The 26,438-nt window shown below is 44.5% G+C and overlaps 1 long non-coding RNA gene across 1 annotated transcript in view; it reads left to right on the plus strand.

The window, feature by feature from the left end:
* The window catches only part of LOC146868869 (uncharacterized), a 136,923-nt gene that overhangs the window by 64,124 nt on the left and 46,361 nt on the right, over positions 1–26,438 (plus strand). The window contains exon 2 of the long non-coding RNA XR_014966444.1: positions 24,997–25,076. This is a non-coding gene — a long non-coding RNA (uncharacterized LOC146868869). The remainder of the gene's footprint in view (positions 1–24,996; positions 25,077–26,438) is intronic.

Here is a 26,438-nt window from a genome sequence, read left to right on the forward strand (position 1 = left end):
CCGAACTTCTGACGGGTTTAGGGAAGTCCACTAGAAGACAATACTTGATGGTTGATACGTCTGCAGGGCGCTCTCTTGCGTCGAGAGTCGTTGGCGCTTTTTGTAAGACAAGCTCCCTTAAGGAACCTGACTCAACCTCTGTGCCCACAGTGATGGCGTCGCTGAAGTCCCCTTTTGTGCGCAAAAATCGTTGAGCCAACGTTAGAGGGATGGCCCAGCCCAGTCTGGTCCGGTCAGGGACGGGCAAGGACGGGCCCGCCCTTGGCCCGGGCTTCGCCCGGGCGCCGCCCGCGCGCGTCCCGCGCTGCGGTGACACCTGGCGGCCTAAGTAGTGATCCGGCGCTGCCAGGTGTCGTCACCGCAAGCGCCGCTCGCAAGGGATGCCGGGATGGTTAGTTCCGAAGTGCCGTTCCCCTCACGGCGTCTCTGAAGGCGTCCGCCAGCACAGCGGAGGAAAGAGGCAAGGAGACACCTCGCAGGAGCAGCCGTTCCCCTCACGGCAGGTAAGTAACAATGGCAGCAGGCAGGTCCCACAAGGAAAAGCGTCCCGCGCTGCGGTGACACCTGGCGGCCTAAGTAGTGATCCGGCGCTGCCAGGTGTCGTCACCGCAAGCACCGCTCGCAAGGGATGCCGGGATGGTTAGTTCCGAAGTGCCGTTCCCCTCACGGCGTCTCTGAAGGCGTCCGCCAGCACAGCGGAGGAAAGAGGCAAGGAGACACCTCGCAGGAGCAGCCGTTCCCCTCACGGCAGGTAAGTAACAATGGCAGCAGGCAGGTCCCACAAGGAAAAGCGTCTCCCCTCTGTCTTCTATATTTGAACTTCTCTTCTTCTCTCCGTCTACCTCCTTCTCTGCCTCTCTTTGTCTCCCTTCTGTAGTCTCTATATTTGAACCACTCTTCTTCTCTCTGTCTACCTCTATCTCTGCCTCTCTTTGTCTCCCCTCTGTCTTCTATATCTGAACTTCTCTTCTTCTCTCTGTATACCTCTATCTCAGCCTCTCTTTGTCTCCGCTCTGTATTCTCTATATCTGAACCTCTCTTCTTTTCTCCGTCTACCTCTATCTCTGCCTCTTTGTCTCCCTTCTGTAGTCTCTATATTTGAACCACCCTTCTTCTCTCTGTCTACCTCTATCTCTGCCTCTCTTTGTCTCCCCTCTGTCTTCTATATTTGAACTTCTCTTCTTCTCTCCGTCTACCTCCTTCTCTGCCTCTCTTTGTCTCCCTTCTGTAGTCTCTATATTTGAACCACTCTTCTTCTCTCTGTCTACCTCTATCTCTGCCTCTCTTTGTCTCCCCTCTGTCTTCTATATTTGACCCTCTCTTCTTCTCTCTGTCTACCTCTATCTCTGCCTCTCTTTGTCTCCCTTCTGTCTTCTTTTATATTTCAACTTCTCTTCTTCTCTCTGTCTACCTTCATCTCTGCCTCTCTTTGTCTCCTCTCTGTCTTCTTCTATATTTGAACTTTTCTTCTTCTCTGTCTACCTCTACCTCCATCTCTGCCTCTTTTTGTCTCCCCTCTGTCTTCCTTACATGACCCTAACTTCTTTCTCTCTCCCTCCATCTCTGCCTCTCTTTGTCTCCCCTCTGTATTCTCTATATCTGAACCTCTCTTCTTCTCTCCGCCTACCTCCATCTCTGCCTCTCTTTGTCTCCTCTCTGTCTTCTTCTATATCTGAACCTCTCTTCTTCTCTTTTTCTACCTCTATCTCTGCTTCTCCTTGTCTCCCCTCTTCTTCTACATTTGAACTTCTCTTGTTCTCTCTGTATACCTCTATCTCTGCCTCTCTTTGTCTCCCCTCTGTATTCATTATCTGAACCTCCCTTCTCTCTGTCTCTTCTTTTCTCTCTCTACCTCCATCTCTGCCTCTCTTTGTCTCCCCTCTGTATTCTCTATATCTGAACCTCTCTTCTTCTCTCCGTCTACCTCCATCTCTGCCTCTCTTTGTCTCCTCTCTGTCTTCTTCTATATCTGAACCTCTCTTCTTCTCTTTTTTACCTCTATCTCTGCTTCTCCTTGTCTCCCCTCTTCTTCTATATCTGAACTTCTCTTCTTCTCTCTGTCTACCTCCATCCCTGCCTCTCTGTGTCTCCCCTCTCTATATATGAACCTCTCTTCTTCTCTCTGTCGACCTCCATCTCTGCCTCTCTTTGTCTCTTCTCAGTTATCTCTATATCTGAATCTCTCTTCTTCGCTCTGTCTACCTCCTTCTCTACCTCTCTTTGTCTCCCCTCTGTATTCTATATTTGGAACTCTCTTCTTCTCTCTATCTACCTCTATCTCTGCCTCTTTTTATCTCCCCGCTGTCTTCTTCTCTATATGAACCTCTCTCTGAGTCTCTTTGTCTCTCTGTCTACCTCCATCGCTGCCTCTTTTTGTCTCTCTGTCTACCTCTATCTCTACCTTTTATTGTCTCCCTACTATCTTCTTCTCTTCTTCTACCTCAGTTACTGTCTCTTTTTGCGCAGTGTCATCCTAGGGATTTGTGGGGTCCTGGATAAATCAGATTTGAACTGGTTTTGTGCTACAACTAGCACAAATGTGGCTGAAAAAATTCAAAGTTATTATGAGCAGGGGTCCCAAAATATATTTTGTGCGGGCCCCAGGGCTCCAACATCCTTAAAATGCGACTACCCCCACCCTAACTCATCCACAACACCTGCAAAAGGAGTGGCTGGTAAGGACCATGTCCTTGGCTGCTTTGGTGAACCTCCACTGGGGAGTGTCGTCGCAGGTTAAGTGGCAACAGGTGATCGATCCCACATTGCACTGCCAGGCAAGAGCAGAGGGCCTGACAATGGAGAACGACAATGTCCATTCCAACCACTGAGCCATTCGTCGTGACATGGCCACTATCAGCGCAAGTACCAAAGTGGAATCTTTGAGTCAAGAGCAGTGCTTATTTGAGCCGGCGGTTTTCGGTGCTCGGCTCCGGCACTTAATTGTCAACACCGGGACTTATGACAGTCTGCCACATGGTGGTGTTGTATATCTAATTTAGAGATGAGGACAACAACAGTTTATTTGTTCAATATACAGTAAAATAGACTAAAACCTGCCTCTCAAGCTAATCTTATAGCATTGGGAGCCTGGAATAGTCTGAGTTATCACTCTTGTAGGAGTGAGATGGTTAGTAGTTGTGTTGGTACTGTAGAAGTGGACCTCAGCTAGGCCTACCAGTGCAAGGGGTTCGCCCTTCTCTGCACAGAGTCCTCAGACCAATAGGAAGAAGTTGGCACAGAAACTGGAATAGAAAATACAAAGTTTAATAAACCTCAGGAGGTGCAACTACATTCACACAGCACCCTTCGGTATTGAATGAAGTAGCACACCAAACAGAAGGAGCATGGTCCTTTTATACCCACACAGGGGCTTGAAAGAGGGCGGTACAAGTACAGCAGAAGATTTGATGTACATATAAGGTCATATAGAAATGCACAGTCGACAAGTAGGAGGAGTTAACAGTTTGCCAATGCTAGTAAACACATCCTGACAGTTACATACTACTAACAGCTGCAAGGACAGTTGAAAACTCACTGGGCATGTGCAAAGATGGAAGATGCTAAATATAGTTCGTTTCTAGGCAGATTACAAGAGCAGTCAACACTGAGGGAGGACAAAGCACATGGTGAGCACATGGCAAACAAAATGGCTGTCAGAAATACAAAATGGATTCCGCAAAATGGACAAGATAGCCTCTAAATACAAGATGGATTCCGCTAATACTAAGCCAATCGCTGCCAATTTACAGCAGACGACCCTTTTAGCATTAGCTGAAGACATCTGTTCCTCTGGGGTAATCTAAATATGCATCCCGTACATCTATTAGCATTATTTCGGCCACCTCTTTATTCAACATTTGTTGGGCTTCTGTTTCTGCAACATTTCTTTTGACAGGTATACAGGCAGAGATGCAAATGGAGCAAAGCATTGGACCACATTGGAAACATACACAGCATGTAAAAAGTATCGTAATCATTACACACAGGATAGTTAGTAGTTTCCAGCCCCAAGCAGAAACAAGAGTCCAAAACCATCCAGCAAAAGTCCAAGTACCAGTCTATGGATGAATTTCTGCAGCAATCTTATGCAGTTTTGTTATTGCGTCGTATACTGAAGGTGAGTGATCCGGTATGAATACGCAACAGCTGCTACCGATGATGCGACATGCACCACCTCGATCAGCCAGAACCACATCTAGAACCATTCGGTTCTGGAGAGCTACAATCCTTGCAATTTGCAGCTCCTCCGTAATGTTCCCAAGTGCCATAGCTGTCTGATTGGTAACAGCTTCCACAACTCTAGTTAATCGTCTTACTTTCCTACTGTTTAATGCAGCACCCACAAAGAAGAACAAACCTAAATTAAAATCGACATATTGTTGCAGAGTGGTATCAGTTTGGTCTACTTCGTCAGTACTTATTGTCCTCTTGTATCTATTTCTAGAGATATCGTTAAATAATTTAAGGTCCTGGTGAGATGATGCAGGTGCCAGAAACACAGGGGGCAATAGAAAGGACACATAGCACACACCTGACCACCCAGCAGGTAGTTGATAATATCCGTGGCTACCACAGACAAAATAGGTATTATGTGAGGCTATAAAACTGCTATTATTTATACCTTCAATAGTCAGAATTACAGTACATTCGCTTTTCCCCACTGAAATTCTCCCAATACTGCTTACACATAGATCTGCTTTAGCTCTAGTAACAGAAATCACAAATTGTTCATTACTGGTAAAAGTTCTCATATTTGTGAAGACATATGGTGTTGAAATATTGTCCGGTTGATACTCTTCCCATTCCCATTTGGTCCCTTTGGCTTGAGGATAACCATCTTTATCTTGGTAGCATACTTTATTAAGGCGAAAAAGAAGCCCGCCTACTGTGCGTCTTCCAGATGCAAACAAAAGCGCATACCAAGCTTGACAAGAACCATTATGAGAAATGGGAAGAGGAATAAAAGGTGTTCCTCCTTTCTTTTGATGTGCAGGTATCATCCCACACACCCAACAGTTGGTAATATTTGTGGCATTATGAGTATGATGCAACATCTGGATAAAGGTATTATTTAAATAAGATTTTCGATGCTTCTGCTCATGGAAGGGAAGCGTAAAGTAGTGGTGTTCAACTGATACTGGTATAGTGGCGATCAAAAGCTCTCGAGCAGGAGCCACTTTCTCAACGAACCAGGTTATTACTGCTACAGCCACCATAGCAACAACAAACCCTATAGCACAAATGATCTTTCTCTTAGCAACAGTTGATTTCATTGTGGACATGATCAGCTTGTCGTTGAAAACAATCGTTGGAGCTCTTATCCCTGGGCAGCCGTTGGTTTCTTCACCGAGGGTCAAGACGGGTGTCGCTACACTATACAAGACTGATCCTCTCCCTTGCCACATCGGTATTCCGTTTCACTAACCCAGGGCGGTTGCTCAACCAGTCTATTTCGACGATGCAGGCTCTTTCGGTTGTCTCAGTTGGTATCGGGATACTCCAGGAAACCTGTTGTCCGGGAATACTCCTTCAAGTTCGTCAGGTGATATGGCTTGGCCTTTCTCTGTATCCAGGATGTCCCGATGGTCGATTAAGGCAGCAGGATCCACCAAGGTAGACGGCACTTTCTTGCAATGGGTGGAGTGCACCCAGTTCCTCCTGTTCGTCACTCGGACCGCAGTTCTCGTTGAAAGGAGCACCTGCTCTGGGCCGCGCCACCTCGGTTCCAAGCTGCTCGACCTCTGGAATGATCGGATCATCATCTGGTCTCCAGGTCGAAGTCCATGGCCTTCACCTGCAGACCTATCAGGAAGAGCTTCTCGAACCTGTTGATGAATAGAAACCAAACTGTCAGTCAATTGTGATAGGTAGTCACTCATCAACACACATGGTACATCATGTATGGGGCGTGGTTTAGGAATTCCCCAAATGCTCATAGGCCTTCCAAACACCACCTCATATGGTGTAAGACCAGATCGCGAATGTGGCACTGATCTAATGGACAACAGTGCCAAAGGTAATGCATCTGGCCAATTCAAGGATGTGGACGCCAGTATTTTCGCCAGTTTCAATTTAAGTGTGGCGTTATACCTTTCCACTAGCCCTGCTGATTGTGGATGGAAAGCAGCGTGGAACTTGTGCTTAATTCCTAATCCCTTCAGGACATAGTCGACAACTTGGCCAACAAAATGGGGTCCGTTATCACTCCATAAAAACTTACTGACACCAAATCTAGGGAAGAATTCCTTCAAAAGTACCTTTGCTGTAGTGAGAGCTGTATTGTCCTTCGTAGGGTATGCCTCTATCCATTTACTGAAGGCACATACCACTACCAAAACATACTTTAAGTTATTACAGCGCTCAAGCTGGATGTAATCCATTTGCAAAAGTTCAAAAGGTGCGGTTGGCGTAGCAAACCCTCCTGTAGGAGTTCGTGTCCCTTTACCAGGATTATGCTGAAGACAAATCAGATAAGACTGCACCATCTTTTTAGCTGTGCCGGCACTTTTTGGATGCTCCCAAACTTGCGTGAGCAATTTTGTGATCGAGGAGGCTCCAACATGTGCCGGCCCATGTGCCATATGAATCATAGGTTGTAAATAGGCTGTAGGCAGTCTCCACTTGCTCATCTCTTTATTCCTCCAACAGCCCTCATCGTCCAATGTTCCCTCCTTAGACCATTGCTCAATTTCTTCTGCAGAAGCAGATCTCTGCATATCTAGCACTTCCTGTCTGGTATCATGCCAACGTTCAGCCTGTGACTTCACTACGTACATAGACGTGGTGCTTCGCTGCATGGCAGTTTCTCGGGCTGTTTGGTCTGCAAAAGCATTGCCTTGTCCTATCTTATCAATTATTTTCTTATGTGCGCTACATTTAACAATTGCTATTCTCTTCGGGTATGTTAAAGCAGTCAAGAGATTATGTACTAATTCTCCATGCATTATTTGCATCCCGTGGGATGTAAGAAAGCCCCTCTCCTTCCAGAGTAGCCCAAAATCATGAGCCACTCCGAAAGCATAGCGGCTATCTGTATAAATGTTCACAGATAAGTCAGTACTAAGTTCACATGCTCGTGTTAAAGCTATTAGCTCAGCTGCCCGAGCTGACTTCTGTGGAATACGAGCTGTCTCAACTACCGTCTGAAGTGTTGTAATTGCATATGCAGCTGACGTTGTACCATCTGGTAACGTCAAACAGGACCCATCAACCCATAGTTCCCCATCAACACTTGAAAGGGGCGTGTCTTGCAAATCGACATTACCCTTTGTCTGTTCCTCAGTAAGGAATATACAATCATGAGACTCCTGTGACTGAGACTGAGCCATCGGGTATGGCAACAAAGTGGCTGGGTTTAGTATCGCACATCTCTTTAGTGTAATGTGAGGGGCCAACAATGTCAATTCGTATCCTGTCAGACAAGCACTAGTTAAATGCTGCGTCTTCGTCTGATTTAAAAGGGCATCAATCGCATGGGGTACTAGCACCAACAGCTTATGTGACAAAACTATCCCTTCACTCTGACGTATTGACACAGCTGTTGCTGCAACTGAACGGAAGCACCCAGGTAACGCACGAGCAACAGGATCAAGTACTGCTGAAAAATATGCACAGGGACGCTGTTTGTCAACGTGTGTCTGCACTAAAACTGACAATGCGCATCCATCTTTCTCATGTACATAGAGTGTAAAAGGCTTCGTATAATCTGGAGTACCTAACACTGGTGCTGAACAAAGAGCTTGTCGTAACTGTCGGAAAGCAGTCTCACATTCATCTGTCCATGGGAGGGGTATCGGAGTATCTTTAGTCAAAAGTGCTAGCAAGGGTTTAACAATGTGTGAAAACCCTAATATCCATTGCCTACAAAAAGAAGTAAGACCAATGAATGTACGGACATCTTTCTGAGTAAGGGGCACTGGTGTGTCTAAAATAGCTTGAATGCGATCTGGTGTGAGTGCACGGCCCTCCTTAGACAGAAGGTGACCTAAGTAGGTTACCTTCGGTCTACAATATTGCAATTTCTTTCGTGACACTTTGTGATGATGGGAAGCAAGAAAAGATAGCAAGGACAAAGTACATTTTTCACACTGTTCAGGGGTATCGGCTGCCAACAAGATGTCATCGACATATTGTATGAGAGCCACACCTTCAGGCAAAACAAAAGAATCAAGTTGTCTTTTTAATGCTTGACTGTAAATACTAGGACTCTCAGTATAGCCTTGAGGAACTCTACAAAATCTATACGATCGATTATTCAAAGTGAAACCGAACAAATATCGGCTATCAGGATGAATAGGGATCGAAATGAAAGCATTCTTCAAGTCTATCACAGAGAATGTAGTTGCTGTCGGAGGAACCAAAGTAAGAAGTGTCGTTATGTCAGAAACCACGGGGTATTGTGGTACTACAATCTTGTTAACTTCTCGCAAATCAATAATGAATCGGTAAATCCTAGTGTCAGTATCTTTTTTCAGAATAGGAAGAATCGGACTGTTACAAACATTGTAAGGAACTTCCTCAACAACCCCCACTTCAATGAGATCATGGACAATACGTCTGAGTGCTTCTTCACCTTCCTGTGAAATTTTGTATTGAGGCAAACGTGGCAGCACAGCACCCTCCTTGACACTAATATGTACTGGTGGAATAACCATTTGCCCTACATCAGTGTCTGAAGTAGCCCACAAATTACTAGGGAGTGAAGCTAATGCAATATCCTCTTTAACATGACAAGCTCTCTCCATCACAGGATGGTTGTCATTCAAGATAACACATACACCTTCTGGAGAACATCGTATCGTAGCCCTGAAATACTTGAGCATATCAAGACCCACAATATTGTCTGGTGTATTCGGGGAAAGCAAAAATGGACACGGAGCAGTAAATTTATCCACATGGAATGCAAGTGGTTGTGACAATGGGCTAAGGGAAGGGGTTCCATCGAAACCTATCGATGTAATGGTTAAGCCAGACAGGGGAGCCCTTGGAACCAATTGTTTAGACAAGGCGCCACGAGTAGCTCCTGTATCAACCAGAAACTGATCAGTGGAACCCAAAACATTTGCTGTAACATAGGGACCCCTCTGATCTACTGGAACTTTAACTGATTCCTTACCCCATCCTAGGCAATCCTATGCATAAGCAGAATCTTGAGAATCAGACGGCACATAGTCGGACATTTGATATTGGTTCCTTCTATCAAAAGTGTTAAACCCATTCTGCCCACGTATATTAGCATCAAACCTAGCACGATCCCCTGTGCTTCCTCTAGGCCCTGAATATCCTGAACGATTTCTCATTTGTCCCCGACCACGTGGACACTGCTGAGCACACAGTGCTGGACAATCGGAAGCCCAATGCCCAAATTTCTTACAGTACGCGCACTGGTCAGCAGACAAATTCGAACGAGTATAAGAAGGGAAAGACGAACCATAAGATCCACGTCCACCTCTATCACTACCTCTAAAAGGCGGACCATAAGCCTGAGCCAACATAACCTTCATTTTTAATTCTTTAGTCTTCTTATCCTCATTACCCTTTGCTTCTAATTCCTGGCGTTCATAATACTGAGCCATAGTCAAGAGAGAAACCGGAGAAGAGGTAGTCCATGAACTCTCACTGGCTTTTAAGCGACTAGCTATTCCTGGCAACAGGTTTGTGACATATTTATCGACAAACAGATGTCTGCCTGTGTCATCTGTCAATGACTGACCACTAAAATCATGGAATGCTTCTTCAAAGCGTGTAAAGAAATCAGAGACCGATTCATCTGCCTTTTGCTTACAAGACGCTAAAACAGTCCAATCTATCTTTTTAGGGGGAATAATCGTTTTTAACTTAACTAATATAGCTGCGGGAAGATCTAAAATTAACTGACATGGGTTCTGTGTGGGTTCCCTTTCTACATCCATTTGTTCTAACTCTTTCCATAACGCCCCAAAAGCTGCACGATCATCAATTTTATGAACAGTTCTCCACATATCAGGCGGTAATTTCAATCCGAAAAATAAATCAATATCAGGCAAAGTCATAGTACAAGAGCTAATAGCACCCTCAACTTCCTCATAAAAAGCGGCTGGATTTTTCCGCGGATCAGGCAATGCAGTTTTAAGTGCCATGACATCCGTCCTATTCCAAGAAGTGTAAACCCAATTATAAATAAAATAACCCTTTGCATCAATAGAGGCCTTATCATCACTTGTACCCTGTCCTTTAGGAGGAACATACAAAGGCGCGGCCTCCCGCATAGGTTTCGCATGAACTATCATAGTCTTATCTGTTCCAGAGATAGAAGCTTGTGCCATGCCGGTCTGAGATGTCTGTGCAGCTACGTCTGCAGCCTTTTTCTCCTCTCGCAAACGGACTGCATCAACACGCAGTTTAACCAAACGCCTGATTGTACCATTCACCTGGGGGAAAACAAAAAGACCATCACGCATTTGCTTACAATTAACTGCTATATCGTCGGGCTCTAACTCCTCAGAATATTTCCTAAACAGCTCAAGGACCTCTGCGGCAAACACCTCAGTAAAATACAGCTGCTTCCTTTCCTGCCACCCTTTCATACTATCTAGAAATTCAGAGGCGGGGGCAATGTTACGAACTGCTTTACGAGCAGCAGATCTAAGCTGGGTCGAACGCGCAGCGGTCAACATAGAACGAGTTTCTCGTGCCTTGTGTTCCTCCAAACTAGAGTCCTCATCTGACTCATGAGGGGCAGAAGGAACAGTATACGGAGGTGGAGGACGATCTAATAATAAGAAATCATCTTGTTTATTAAGTATAGGATAAAGGGGCCGCCGAACAGCATATTGGCAAGTTACCTGTAAATTGAGCTCCCTATCTTCTCTCTCTTTTAACTCTTTTATTTCTTTGTTCTTCAGCTCTAATGCTTTCACATAAATGTTCTTTCGCTGTTCTTTTTCAATCAAGGCTTGCTTACACTTCATTCATTCACGCACTTCTTTCTCCCACATTCGTACGCAATCAAACATATCTTGCCTAGTCTTTCGCTTACACAGACATTGTTCCACATACTCAATCTTTCGTAAATCAAATGATCCATACATAGGCCAACGCAACTCAGTATCCTTACGAGTGTATTTATTCCATAATGTGCTGTACATTATAGAAGAAAGACCATGCTTAATATACATATCCCTATTAGGCGTCCCCTCCGGGGGTGCCGGTTGTGCTTCATTGAGTCTCAAATTGGTACCACTACAAAAGCAACACATCCTACGAAGTGTGCTAAAAACAGGCATGCCAAAAATAGTGCAGAATATGCAGTATTATAATCAAAGTAGCACTTAAGGTACCTTTAGTACGATGTGCCGTTCAAATTAATTCAGATAGAGAAAATTCTCCTCATTACCTGCCTATATAAATTGCAATTTATATATGAATCACATAGAAATCTAAGTTGGCCAACACAAATTCAAAAATACAAAAGCCGCAGTAAGTGTTATTAAACTACCTTACCAATCCCAGGCATAAAAACCAACAGCAAGCGCCGCAGAATGACACTTACCAATCACTTGGTGTCCAGGTTCCAACTGCTGTCATTGGTGATGCTGGCAGAGGCAATAGGTGTCCCAAGCTGCAGTTGTCTCCTGACGAGGGCCCTGGCACTTATTTTTTTTTTACAAATTTAGCACTGGCGAGGCTCAAAATATCTGTTTCAGTCATATGGGTTGAGGATAGCAGGAAAAACTCTCTACTGCTTCACCTGGTTGGGAAACATATATATATATACAGTCACACAACCTGCCTGAAACAGGACCCTCCAACACAATCTTAACAGCACTCAGCAATCACTTCGAGCCCATGCCCAACCCTGACTATGAACTATTTCTGCTGCCCCAAGCTCATCACCTCCCTGATGAATCAGTGGACGCCTTCTACACCTGACTGATGGAGCTCGCCAGCACTGCCCCCTGCTTGACGAAACAGCCGAAACATTGGCGCGGCTCATACATGGCTGTGCATCATCCAAGCTGAGAGAACAGAGAACACAGAAGCCCAGCAAGTCAGTGCAGTGCATTCTGACTCTCGGATGCTCAAAAACGATCCAAGGCAAGACCTTTCCATATGGAGGAGGCCCCTCAAAAAGCCACCAAGAAGGAACCGGTAAACCAGATCATCAAGACTGCAGGCTTGCCAAAGGGAGAAGGGTGCTCGAGACTGTGCCAATCCAGCGGGCAGCTGTGTCCCAGGCAGGTAAGAGAGGTGGGGTCGGTGGGGCCGGGTGGGGGGGATTTAGACAGACGATGAAGAAGGGAAAATTAAATAAATAAACAATTGCCCTCGCCACCATCCGTAAAACCCTCCACCTGGTCCCACCGCTCTTACCTGCATGGGCCACGGCTGCCAGCAGGCACTGTAGGAGACCATTTCTTCATACTGGAGAGTGCCCAGCATGTGGAAAAATGAAACACTTCTGAAAAATGTGCAGTTCGTCTTAAACCCAAACAAAACCCCCAGAAGAAGGCAGTTAATGCTGTCACGTTCTCAATGGGTGCACAATGGAAGATGACATGGATGATGATGAGGGGAAAGGCACCCTACATGTTGTGTAGGTCCTCAGCCAATGCCAGACATATGCCTGATCACTACACAATTGTCAGGTGTTAGTATGGGGGGGTCACCAGTAACCCCCATTATCAACACTGGGGCCCCCATTAATGTTAGGACACAAGAAACCCATTAGACCCTGGGCTCTCAGCCAGTCATGAAATCCACCAAAGTGAGAGTGTATGCCTACACCCCCCAAATCCTGCACCCCCTTTCCCCCCGACATGTTTTTTACAGACATTACACACCAGGACACAGCCACCTGAGTTAAGTTGAATGGCGAGAAGAGGGGTCGGTTGCTAAGCTGCCGCACACTGAAAAGACTGCAGCTGATCCAATGTGCGCTATGTGTGCATAGCACAGAGGTAGTTGGAGGACTTCAAGGAACTTTTCCAGGGAAATGGATGCCTGATAGGGAAAATGGTGAAGGTCCTCTTCGACCGGTCTGTGCAACACATGGTGTTGTGAGATCGTTGAGTAGTTTTCCCTCAACCGGCCCATGGTGAAATAGGCCCTCTGAAAGGTGGAGAAGGCAGATATTATTGGTTGAAAGGGTGGCGGGCCACACCCCCTGGGTATCATCAATTGTGGTGACCTGCAAGCCCAAGCACCAAGGTGAGGTGAGCCTCTGTGTGGACATGAACCGTCCAAATCTGGTGATAATAATACAGTCATTTCACCTCAACAGTGTACCATCTGGTGAGTGAAATAACCGGGTACTGTTGGGTATTCAAGATGGACCTCAGTCAGGGTATCATCAAATCCTGCTGGACCCAGAGTCCCAGTAAATCACCACTTTCTCCATTCACCTGGGCCTCTGCTGAATACAAAGGGGCATATTTACAAAGAAGTGACGGAACGTGGTGTTAGCCTTCTTGGCTTAACGCCGCGCTCCGCCACCCCTGAAACACAGGTCTGCACCATATTTACAAATTCAAATTCAAAAAGCTGTATTTCGACAGTTTGTCATAAAAGCACATAAATACAACACATACCACTCAACATAATAAATAGATAACACATAATACATTACAATTACAAGATAAAAAATAATTAAATTCCATATACTGTCATGTATCTAAAAAACCTTAGGAACAGTTAAAAGAGGAGAGACAGCACAGTGAAGCAGATCATATTTAAAAAGTACATCTTAGGATTAGGTTGCAGCAATAGTTTTGTTTAAAGTGCGAGTGCGTATGATCCAGGACCAGCCCAGGAATTTGGCAACTGCTATAGCTATACTAGGACTACAATCAGACCCTAGGATTCTCAGTGCAACAGCACATCTCCGGGCACCCAGCAAAATACAAATCGGCTTCAGCCATCTCCGCCGTGGGGCCGCATATAACGGACAAACAAAAAATACATGGGGAATGGTCTCAGCCATTGCCATACAGCAGTGGCATTTGTCATCAGTTCTAGAAGCCCATTTACAGGTAAAGGTCTTGATGGGTAGACTACCTATCCTGAACTGAATATAAAGTTTTCGGTCAAAGGGCCTCTCAATCAAATCCCAGTAGGCCTCACACACTGGCCACGATTTAGAATCCAGAAAGCGACCTGTTAGGCTAGTTGAGATACTGGAGTGAACTACAGATGCATAGACAATTTCCCAGTATTTCTGTTTCAGTTGCACCTTTGATGGGAAGACTGCCGTCTCAGGGTTGTCCCAAAGTGTCTCTAGATCCAGTTTAATGAGAAGGGACCTGATCTCTTTTAGCCAACCTACTCTGTGGAAGCAGTCCCGTAAGATCACATCCTTAAAGCCCAGGGCATATTGCGCAAGTTCCGGAGTGACCCAGAGACGTCTCCAATAGAGGAGTGGCCGTAACTTTGCTAGGTCCGCTATATTTTTCCTCCCTAGGTCTAAGTGAAGCGGGATCATAGGAGTGCTTTGTGGAACGCTAGCAAGGTTACGCAAAAATTTGTTTTCTAATCTTGCTAGCTGTTTTATATCGTTAAATCCCCAGAGCTCAGCTCCATAAAGGGCCGAGCTCACCGCTTTAGCGTTATAAATTTCTAGGGCAGGGGTGACTGGTTTTGTAAAAGAGGACTTATATTTCTTGGTCAGACACCCTATATGCTGGTGTAGTTTTAGAGCTGTAAGATCCAAGTGGTGTTTCCAACCCAAGTCCTTCTGGAGGGAGATACCAAGGTACGTAAACGCACTTACCTGTTCTAGGGGCACATTATTTAGTAAAATACTGCCTCTAAAAGATTTGTGCTGATTAAAAGCCATAAACTTGGTTTTTGAAGTGTTTATTTCTAGCCCTCTTAAAGAATAAAATTCTCCAAATGCATTAATGGCCTTCTGGAGGCCGCTCGGTGTCCTGGAGATGAGCAGAGTATCGTCCGCAAATATGAGGACAGGGACATGGTTGCCAGCCAGCAGGGGAGCATCAGTGGGGGTCACCGAAAGGTACTCAACTACCCCGTTGATGTACAAAGAGAACAGGGTAGGAGCCAACACACACCCCTGTCGGACACCACGCCCAACAGGGAAGGAGTCGGTAGCCTCCCCCTGCGCCCCCCATCTAACTTTTGCAAAATTGCCCTCATGTAAGCGAGCGAGAAGTGTTATCAATTCCGAAGCCATCCCCAGGTCACCGAGCACACCCCACATTTTCCTCCGAGGGACCAGATCAAACGCTGATTTAAGATCTACGAAGACAGCGTAGAGTGACCCCCCATTCAGGACCACGTTCCTCCAGTAGATAGTTAAAAACCGAAAAATTTGGTCTGTGGTGCTGGTACAGGAACGAAATCCCGCTTGAAATGGGGACAGAATGTTAGCATCCTCAACCCAGGTCTGTACTTTTCCTAACACTAAACGACCCATAACCTTTTGTATTGAATCAATAAGACTTATGGGCCTGTAGTTACTGGGGAGGGATTTGTCTCCTTTCTTAAAAACAGGAATTAGCTCAGCACCTTTCCAAGACGGGGGCACTGGAGCACCATTAGCCACTGCATTAGCAAGAAGGGCTATGTACTGGCACCAGGTTGGCTTATCACTAAGAAATACATCGGCCGGAATTCCATCCATACCTGGAGCTCTGCCCCTTGCCACACAATCAAGTGCTACCTCAACATCCTTGATATAAAACACTGTGCCAGAATAAAACTTTAAAAAATGTAATGGTAGATCCTCCCCAGTTGCGCTACCAGCGTACTGGGGTCTAAAAAATTCAACCCATTGTGCCTGAGGAACATTATTCTGGGGGGGGGTCCGGACGCCCACCCCTGTCCCAGTTGACAATGCTCCAAAAAATTCTCGAATCCTTTGCTGCGCAGGCACTTCTCAGATCCTGCCACCATGCATGGTCCCAGTCTTTTTTTGCTTTTTTTTGCACATCCCTGTAATGCTCCCTTGCACCTCTTACCCCCAAGTGGTTTCTTGATCTTAATGCTTCACTCAGCTTCTGGCGAGCTGCTCTACATGTAGTATTAAACCATCTAGTGTCGGTGGTTTTTGGAACCTGTCTCCCTGGCTTCACATCTTTTAAGAAGTAGGTTTTCAAGTTATCAAATAGACTTGTATGGGCTTCTATCACAATTCGTGGGAATTCTACACTAGAGACTCTTGACATAAGGAAGTCGGTGCTCTTAACTACTTCAGCTTTAAGGGCTTCCAACTTTTCAGGATGTTCAACTATTTTGTTCCATTTTACATGGCATTTATCATTTGCGATCACTAAATCCGAGGATATTGTTCCCTCAGCTTGGGTCACGTCTCCCTCCCTAATCATGGCCCAGAAATCAATACATAGGGGATTGTGATCACTTTCAAGCCGCCATGTTACCTTCATGTCATCAAGTCTATGCCATATCCTAAGATCAATCAATATATAGTCGATACGGCTAGTAGAGCGCCCATTATCAAAGGTAGTTACTCCTTTCGAATCTGATCTGGTACGACCATTTGCAGCCCTAAGGCCTCTTTCAAGGCACAACGCCTTAAGTTGGATTGCGACATTTGACCATCTTTTAACAGGGGGTAAATCAAGCCTTGGGATTCCCCATCTAAGGTCCTGCTCTATTGATAACTCCTGCACCTCGTTACCCAATGGTTCAAATGTAACGTTAAAATCCCCTGCTACAATGGGAATAATATGAACGGGAAGATTTTCTAATTGTAGGTCCAGAGATGTTATAGTCTCTGAGCTTTGTCCTCCCCTCTGGCCCCTAGCATACACATTAAAAATAGCAAGGGTACTCTCATTAGCCCTACTAAATTTCAACACTAAAATATCTTGATCAGGGGATTTTAACAGTTCTACACAACAGCCTAGGTTTTGCCGAACCCAGGTCACAAGGCCACCTACAGGACGCCCTTTAGGGTTTTTTTTGCAGGGATGTAAAAGTTAAGGTATCCAGCCCTAAAAACAGGATCAACAGCCCAGGACTCCTGAAATAGACAAATGTCATATTTGTCAATAAAGTTGCCCCAGTCAGGAGACAACATTTTCTGAACAATGCCTGCAATGTTCCATGATATCAAGGATATTTTGCTACCACTATTAGGAGTATTTTGTAAGGGCTTTCGCCTTTCTACTGCCATAGGACTATTTATTATATTGCCAAAGGAGATCATTTGTTCATTTGACGTATTACAAACAGATGCCAATATTCGCTGGTTACTCGTGGAGGTATACGTAAAGACTCGGGCACTAGTACAAGCAATTGTTTCATCTAGAGTTCTGTCTCCGATCAGCATGTTTTCATGGGGGTGTGTTCGAACAGGGTAGTTATCACTCCCCCTATGTCAATCACATTCCTCCAGATCGGTTAAGGCGATAAATCTATTTTCTAGCCTAAGATCACTAGAAAAACTTGAAAGTGCCCTCCTACCAGTAGCTATATTTAGGCCATTAGATGATTTTAGCGTCACATTTCGTCTTAGGGATCTGGAATTACCGATAAAAAATTCCAATGTAAGTGGGATTATACCAGAATCCCTTTTCTGAGGTGGCAATAGGTTGGCAAGAACATTAGGTATTACATACATAGTAGCAAAATTAATGACAACACAATCTCCCCCAAATTTTTTCTCATTGTTTCCTAGCCATGGAACATGTCTGGCCATTATAATTTCTCTTGCCAGTTGTTGTTGGCCACCCACTCCTCCAATGTTCATGTTCCTACTAAGCCAATGTAATGCTTTATCCATCAGCGCAGTTGTTGACTCTGCTTGACCCGGTCTTAGATGAGGAACATTGGCAAGAACAAGAACCAAAGGAATGGCCTCTCTGACAAACGGGAGCCCTTTTCCTGGGAAGGTTTTTTGTACATTCATAGTAGGAGTGGGCTCGATAAGGGGAAGTTCGTTATTATGTACATTAGCAATTTGGCAGTTTTGGGTAGGCATAGTTGATGATGGAATCATAGTGTGAGTGGAAGAGCCTGCCACCGCTGAGAGGGGCAAATAATCACCATTAGAGGGAGCTTCCTTCATTAACACAGGCACAGAGTGCTGAGGTTGGTCAGGGATTCTTGTTTCCGACAACACCAGGGTAGAAGGTTGCACAATTGTTGTCATGGCGCTAAGCTTCGCTTCCAATATAGAAAGTCTATCTTCGATAGGTATCAATCTGTCAGTAATGGGGGCCAGTATAACATCCAGTTTTTTCTTTATTGCTGCCCAGAGTTTGTTAGATAAAACCTCCACCTGAGGCTGAGGCTGGGGGCCCGAGCCAGATTTAGTAATTCGTACCGAAGTCTGTTTCTTAGATCGTACAGTGGGAGCCGGGCCCCCGGCTCTTGTGCGTCTTGACTGGATTGAAACCAGGGGGGAGGGAGAGACCTCTACAACCAGGGGCTCTTGGATATGAATTGGGGAGGTGGACACACAATGCTCAATAGTGTTTGGGGAGGAAGTCATAAGTTCTGGCAGATCGACTAGATCCCTGGGAATGCCTGGTGACTGTTGTTGTGTTTGTAAGTCTGGGGTATCAAGGGTCTCGTGGATGAGGGCTGTTGTCTTATTCCCTACCCCCATCTACAAGCGCCTTTCAGTTCTTTCTATTTCTTCAGTCAGGACATTAGCAGCTCTGACTAGATATGAGTCCAGGGTTGCCCCTACCACCCCATTTGGTTTAGCTCCAGTGGTCTTCTTTTTCACCATGGTTACACCTAGCAAACACCACTAAGCACAATACCTTGTCTTGATGCAGATCACAGAGAGCAGGCCCAGCCCGGCCTCTTCCGGCCCCTGACGGCCACAGCCGGCCCGTCCTTTGCTCGGGCTTCGCCCGGCACCGCCCGCGCGCGGTCCTGCGACGCGGGGATCAGGAAGTTGTTTAAATCGCCTCCAGGTGCGGGTGGTGGGCGGGAGCCTCCGGGCTCGGGAGCAAGGGCGCCTGGGTAATGTAGTCTCCCTCCAGACCGCGGCCGCGAGATTGACAGACGCGGCGGCGGGAGGGAGACACGAGCACACCAGGCAGGAGAGGCAAAGAACACCGCCAGGAGTCAAGGAGCAGGTACACAGGTCACCACGCCAGCAAACCGGCACAAAGATAGTCCCCACCATATTTACAACAATACGGTGCAGCCTGCGTTGCCCCCTGCACTGGCACTAATTTCAGCAGTTAGCGCCAATGTAGGTATAGTGAAAGGGTCCCTGCATTGTGGGACATGATTTGTACCTTCTATGCGTGCTGCTTTGTGTAGCACACATAGAAGTTGCAACTCATCATTTTTAAAATGATTGTTTATGTGCAGGAAGAGACACCTTCCTTCACATAAACAATCACGCATGGCGTTTTGCTGTTTTTATGTGTGCTGTACAATGCAGCACACACAGAAACAGCAATAACCAGGATAAATATAATATTTCTCTGCGTTTTGCCATGTTAAGACTAGTTTCTTTTTGTCTTAATTTTGGCGCTGCCTCCTATTTACGCCACCCTTGTAAATAGGGAGCAGCGTCAAAATCAATGGGTGTTGCGGAGGAACGCCCACTGCAACACCCATTGCCCACCCCTTTCACGCAAAGTATAGCGTGAAAGGGTGCCTTATTTACAAGGCAGTGGCAAACAACTTGTAAAGAAGGCGAAGCCCGTATCGCCACAAGATCATCTTTAAAAGTGACGGTCCGGTGGCAATAAGGGCTTGTAAATATACCCAAAAAGGATATTTAGCTTATCTGAGGTCTTCCAGAACACCATAAGTGCAGTACTGTCTGGAGTGATAGGGTTCATAAATGCGAGTGTTGACATACCAGTCTATGCTCAACACTGGAAATGAATCATGTTCACCGTAGAAAGGTACTCCAGAGACTCGGACCCTGTGGCCGTACCCTCCAACGGGAAAAGTGGGAGATCCTGAGACCCAACATAAGCTTCTTTGTGTCCACTTTTTTGCAGAAGGGGTAGTACCTTACCCTGCCAAGATGAAAGATATCAAATCAGCACCGTTCCCATCCTCTGTGACCAAATTAATGGGTTTCTTGTGCATGTTAAACTGTTGTGGGTCTTCATAAAGAATTCAACAAACTTCTCTGGTCCTCTCTGAAATTCCCAAAAGTGTTGGCTGAATGGGTCTGGGAAGACACTTAGGTTGTGTCATTTCAAAACCCCAAGGATGCTCTGTCATATATATATATATATATCTCCAGGTAGATACAAATCGATGCGCTCTCAGAAATCAAAATGCTCCAGTTCAGTCAATTTCAACAAGGGGTGTTTAATCTTACAACGCGTTTCAGCTCGTTGCAAAGCCTTGTTCACTTGTTACGTGAACAAGGCTTTGCAACGAGCGTTAAACACCCCTTGTTGAAATTGACTGAACTGGAGCATTTTGATTTCTGAGAGCGCATCAATTTGTAACTGCCTGGAGACATTTGCTAGCCGGTGCGCTCCGCCGGCATATGCGCCACCTCTCTCGGGTCCCTACATGTATAGTCCAGAGCTTCTACTGCGGCGGTCCTTATAAGGGTTCCGGTAGCCCTTATTATCGTGCACAATTCTCTCCACATAAAAAGAGATTCCAGGACACCCAGGGATAATCCTTAGCGAATAATGACAAGTGTTGCATAGAGTACACACTGTTCTTAGTAGCTAGTTTTCAATACTCTGTGGTGTATTTCTCATGAGAGTTTCACTGTCTGCAAACAGTCTGGTACAAAATAAACTCTCTCCGTAGGGTAAACACTGTTTAAAGTGCCCACTTTTCTACTCATATCAGCTTCCTTTCTCAATGTAGGTTCAGTGACTGTGAGGAGTTTGATAGACATAAAAGCTGTCCGTAGCAGGGCATACAGTTTGGAACAGACATTAAGTACCTTGAGTAACTTGGCTTTCTCTGAACAGTTGTATACATATTAAACACTGTGCGCAATGAGGGTTTCCCTTATATCTGTGGTTGATTGTTAATGTGAACTAGGCTACCCGTGAAGTGTATGGTATGAGGTCAATGATGCTCATTACACACGCTTGCTACACCTAATGGAGGTGCATCTGTGATGGCATTAATGATGCTTCATATTATCCTGAGCTATTTTTAAATTACTTCCAAGCCTCTGATGCCATAATAGTAACCCTGGGCGTAGTGGGCGTAGTGGGGCTAAGCGGAGCATCACAAAGTGGGAGCAAATCTACGCACACCCGCACACTCCGCGTAGCCCCACTACGCGCCACCCGCCTCCCTCCTGCCCGCTTTTAAAATGCAGTAAGAATGATCCTAAACTTTTAAAAAACAAGCTTAAAGTAATTTAAATAACTTACCTGAGCTGCGGCGTCCCGGGGCTCCCTCTTCCTTCTCTCGACGACTTCTTCCTCACAAATGCGCATGCGCGGGCGGTCGCGCATGCGCATTTGTGCCGCAGCTCATCTAAGTTTTAAAAATTACTTTAAGCTTGTTTTTTAAAAGTTTAGGATCATTCTTACTGCATTTTAAAAAGCGGGCGGGAGGGAGGCGGGTGGCGGGCACCAGAATGGGGATGATATACACCACTGAAGAAACTCTTAGTACTGCATAATTGATATCAAAATCAGCCTTTCATGCATGTTGAAATAAAGCTGTCATGTTCTAGAGGAACCTTGCAAAAAGTGATATATGTTCTTTTATATGACTGCCAGTTAAAGACCTTTATCATTATAAGCAGCCACCTATCTAATACAAATATGAATACCAGATACACCAAACAGTAATCATGTGACTATCACAGAAGTGAAGAACATACATGAATGTCGAACTTAGTAAATATGCAGATTTATTAATTGTAAATTCATTGATTGTAAGTATTCAAATGGCTTGCAATATTCTTATATTAAATTTAAAACAAAAACATATCAATATTTCTCTGTCATCGTAAACATAACAGAAACAGTTGTCATTGTTCTGAATTATTAACAGAAAAGTAAATATAAAAATCATTCAAATATAACCTTTTTTAGCTGCGTACCGCTTGTTACAATACATTCACCCAACTTGATCCAAAAAGATTCAAAGTGGATCCTCTGAGAATCATGTCCTAGAGGGCATATCAATCACTTGTATCATAAACAAATATATATCAATGAAGTCCAAGTGGGCCTCAAGTCATCAAACAATCATAATTATCAACCTATGGTATACTTTCAAACCCTTTCCACCAACATGTTGATCTTCTTCCACGCCATATAGATCCATGAAACAAGAACCAATCCCTGCCTGTAACAAATGAAAAGTATGTATAAAGCCAATAAAGCTCACAGTGAAAACAACTACAACTAAAAAATAAAAAGACGGGTCACAACAGTTAAAGGTGTAATTATGCAGTAAAAGCTGGCATCACAGTCCCCTAAATCCACTGACCCTCACCATTGCTCAGTATTCTATTATTGATTTCTTCAGGAAAGGTAAGCAAAGTCTAAACATTTTAGTTCCATTCAGTGACTACTGCTATCTGCACCTTGAAGAAAACACCTCTCTCAAGCTAAATACTCTAAAGTAAACATCTAGTATAAAAATACATATTGGATACCATGTTCAATATTTTCATATGCTATCAGCTTGGGATTCTGGTGACACTGATTGTCATATTTAAAAGTTTTTAGTAAATTGTAGTGTTTATATGGATGCTGTTAGCTTACTTTTGGAGTTTAGTAAGGTTAGTACTTGATGCGCTCCAGAAATGTCTTATTTGTATATGTTTTCACTGGAGTTGGAATACTAAGGTCCCAATTCCAATGTTGTTCATAAGGCCTCCGAATCGGATTTGGCTTTCTGAGATCTGCTTCGTAGCCTTTGTTTATGACCAAATCGTACACAGGTCTGAACGACCAAGTACAATGCGAAGATCGCGTACGCGCTGACCGAATCGTTTCCGGGACCTGAACCTGTCCGTACGACTCGTTCATTGCCGAATCGTGCCGTGCTATGGAGCCAAATTCCGACCGAGCGAGTACGATGCACAATTTAGACAGCCGCTCCACCTCGGTCTCAGCAAGACAAAACGGCTGTCAAAAGCGTACTTCGGGGGCTGTAACAGGCCCCCCTTCACCCGGGGCCCTTTGAATCTGTCACAGGGTTGTGACCATTGGTCCCCCCGATCCAGCCATGCACAGTGTGGTGGGCACCATGGGGTGCCCACTACAGGGTGTACGCTTTTCCTCACCCACTCCTTTTCTGCTATGGGAGCCTGTGTACATGTCTGTACACGGGCTCCCATAAAGTTCAAAGGAAGTCCGAGCGAACTGAGTCCAAAAGCATACAGCAGCATTGTACTTGCTCGTTCTGACTCCTGGAGCACGTCTCGCTCGGAAAGCCCTCCGGATCCGAGTCATATGGAGGGCTTTGCTAGCAAGTTCATGAACGGGCCCTAAATGTGAAACACTTTAACTTTACATTTTATTCAATGTTTATTGTTTCTGGGGTTGTAACACTGAATCTTACCCTTTTTGTTTATGCACTTGCTCCAATGATTGTTAGATTGAAGTTGGAATAGTAAACACAACCCCCAAAATGTATTTAGTTACACCAGTGTTTGTTCGATTGGAGTTAGAATAGTAAAGGAGATCTTTAAAATGGATGCATCTAATCCCAATGCCTGCTAGGCTGGAGTTAGAATAGTAAATCAGACCCCTTCAAATTGTGAGCTATCCCCAATGGTTATTAGAGAGGAGTTGGAATAACATATCTGACGCCCCAATGCTTTATGTAGATTGGAGTTGGAATAGTAAATCTGCCCCCTCCCACCCCCTATAATTATGTATTTACCCCAAAATAGTGGACTGGTCTAACGATATGTATTGGTGCATGGTGACCGAGAAATCCATCTACGAATCCAGGGGATGCCCGAACAAATGGACACATGTCTAGGGTCAGTGGAACACTTACAGGGGGGAGATTTGTGCACCGCCACGGACCAGAGAGAACGTCACTGAGGGTCTTGATGTTGTATGATAAGATTGCCGTCTAGTTATTGTACGATGTGCTCTAGGATAGGGTAGAGACCGTCCATTTTATGAACCGCCATGACTGCAAATGTGCTGTTTTTGTAACATGCCATTTTTCTTTAATAAAAAATTGGAAAACAAAAAAATATGTATTTACCCAACTGTTCACTAGATTGAAATTGGAATAAAAAATCTTACTCTCCACAATTTTTGCGTCTACCCTAATATTTTTGGGATTGTAGTTAGAATAATACACCAGACTCCCCACAGAATATGCATTTGTTTTGAAACTACAATTTAGAAAAATATATTTTTGTAATTGATCAATAGACATGTCATTTATTAAGAAGTAAACAGACAAAACGTAGACAAACATTTTGATCTTTTATCTTATTTACATTTATTTAAAAACTAAAAAGAAACATACAATAATAGTAACATTTATTAAGAAAAAAGGTAGACAGTACATATTTGTGAGTATTATAAATGAAAACACATTCATTGATGTTTTTATGCACGTTTAATATAAAGACTGACAATATAAAATGTATTATACATTATAAATGACTTTTTTCGTTTTTTCACAAAAACAATTCAAATACGCTATAGTAAACCATCCATATCTATTTTGTATAAAGCAGCACACATATAATAATTTGTATTATAAATAATTTGAATATTTTATATACATTTTTAGTTTCTTATACAGCATTGCACTTTACTAAAACTGCTTTGTGCATATATAAAAAGATATATAACATTTAAAAATCTGTTAATAGTATGCATACAATTTGTTTTACACAGTTGTCTTTAATATAAAATAAATATATAATTCAATATATCTTTTTAAATAGAAAATCATATTTATAATAATGTTTATAAGAACAAAAATTATTTCTTTCAAATTCCTCAAACATTTTACATTATTTGTCACCTATTTTTACATATTAAAGAATTATGTACTATTTTAGCATTCATTTCTATGGTATTTGTTTTCCTTTTTTAATTTTACATCACAGTGCCACTTTTTCCCTTTGAATTACAGATGGATTGTCTGTGAAATTGTTATGAAGAAAATGTTGTTGGAACAGGCTGAATGTTTACATTTCGCGTTTTCCCATTATGGTAAGAAAAATGTACTTTTTTATATTCACATCATAGTTAAATTGTGTAAAGTTTTTTGATAAGGTTAGTGTTTCATGTTACTTGTTATGGTTAGGGATGTGCTTGTGTAGGTTTGTGTCTACTTATAGACTTTTGTGTCTTACTCTGTGGGGACATTTTTTATGTATGTATTATATTTTGATGTTTGGGCGCGTGGCTAGCCGCCGAAGATGGCGGGCGGATTCCATTAGACCTCCCGTGAGGCGCTCCAAGGAAAATTAATCATCCGCCACCATCATGGCCATAAACAGCACCAGAAAACTAAATAGAAGTAGGTAATTAACTTCTCCACCCTCGACGACTGCACTGTCTGATACTGAAAGCAAAACATGGCTGCAGATCGCATTATGCAAGGCGTGTAACGTGGCTAACAACATAGCCTGTCCCTGGTGGTCTTGCAGAGCCCCTCTCGCTTCCTGCTCCAAAGCGCTGCCTCTGTCCTCACGGACTGGGGTGAATCTACTGCTGGACCCCCTGGCACTCGGATCCATATAACCCTAATCTTCCCACGATCGGGGGCATAGGTACCATGAGTGGCAGGACAGCCGACATCAGTGAGCCACAAGTCAAACGAGAGTGGGCTAATCCTCTGGAGCAGGACAACCCTGAAAGTAATCTACCACTAGACTGACGGCAATTGTGCTGACGACCGGAGCTAGAGGTGGGTGTTTGCCTGTGGCTGAGACAGGCGCGGCTAGAGCCTATACGCAGATGGTGGCCTGGCTGCTCTTATCAGGAACTTACAGGGGGAGTGGCTTTCCAGCTAGCAGGCCCTGGGGCATTCCCATATTTTAATTTCTGCTGTGCTCCTCAGCCCTCCGTGGCCGCCCTGGGGACATGTTTGACGTCTAACTGCTTCGGCTTACATCGATGGGAGTTGGATCCTGGGGATACTAAATTTCGACACTGGAGCCTGTGAGGCCCATGTCTGAGGACTATGGCCTAGAGCAGGCGTTGCTGGAATATGGGCACTGCTTGAGTCCCCACTTTGGGTGACTTACCATTTTTACGTCTTGCCTAGGCAGCGCGCATGCGCTGCGCTAGGAGATGACCTTTAGAAATTGGTCAGCTCTTTTCAAGCACTCGTGCTTGTGCTGGCATCCACCATGCGGGAGCGAGCAGCGGCGCGCAGGGGCCATCTGTTTTTAATTAGCGTGGCTGCGCACGCTTGCTCCTCCACTGCCTGTCTCATCCTCACTCTCCCTTGTCAACTTGTTGATCTCTGCCAATTTCTGTGCTTCCAATTCATTTACGGACTTCTTATTCTGCTCACCGTGTGTTTATTTTTCACCATATCTTTAGCGTGTCCACGTTTATATGTTG

This window comes from Triturus cristatus, chromosome 1_2 (genome assembly GCF_964204655.1).
Source record: "Triturus cristatus chromosome 1_2, aTriCri1.1, whole genome shotgun sequence".
Classification (NCBI taxonomy): Eukaryota; Metazoa; Chordata; class Amphibia; order Caudata; family Salamandridae; genus Triturus; species Triturus cristatus.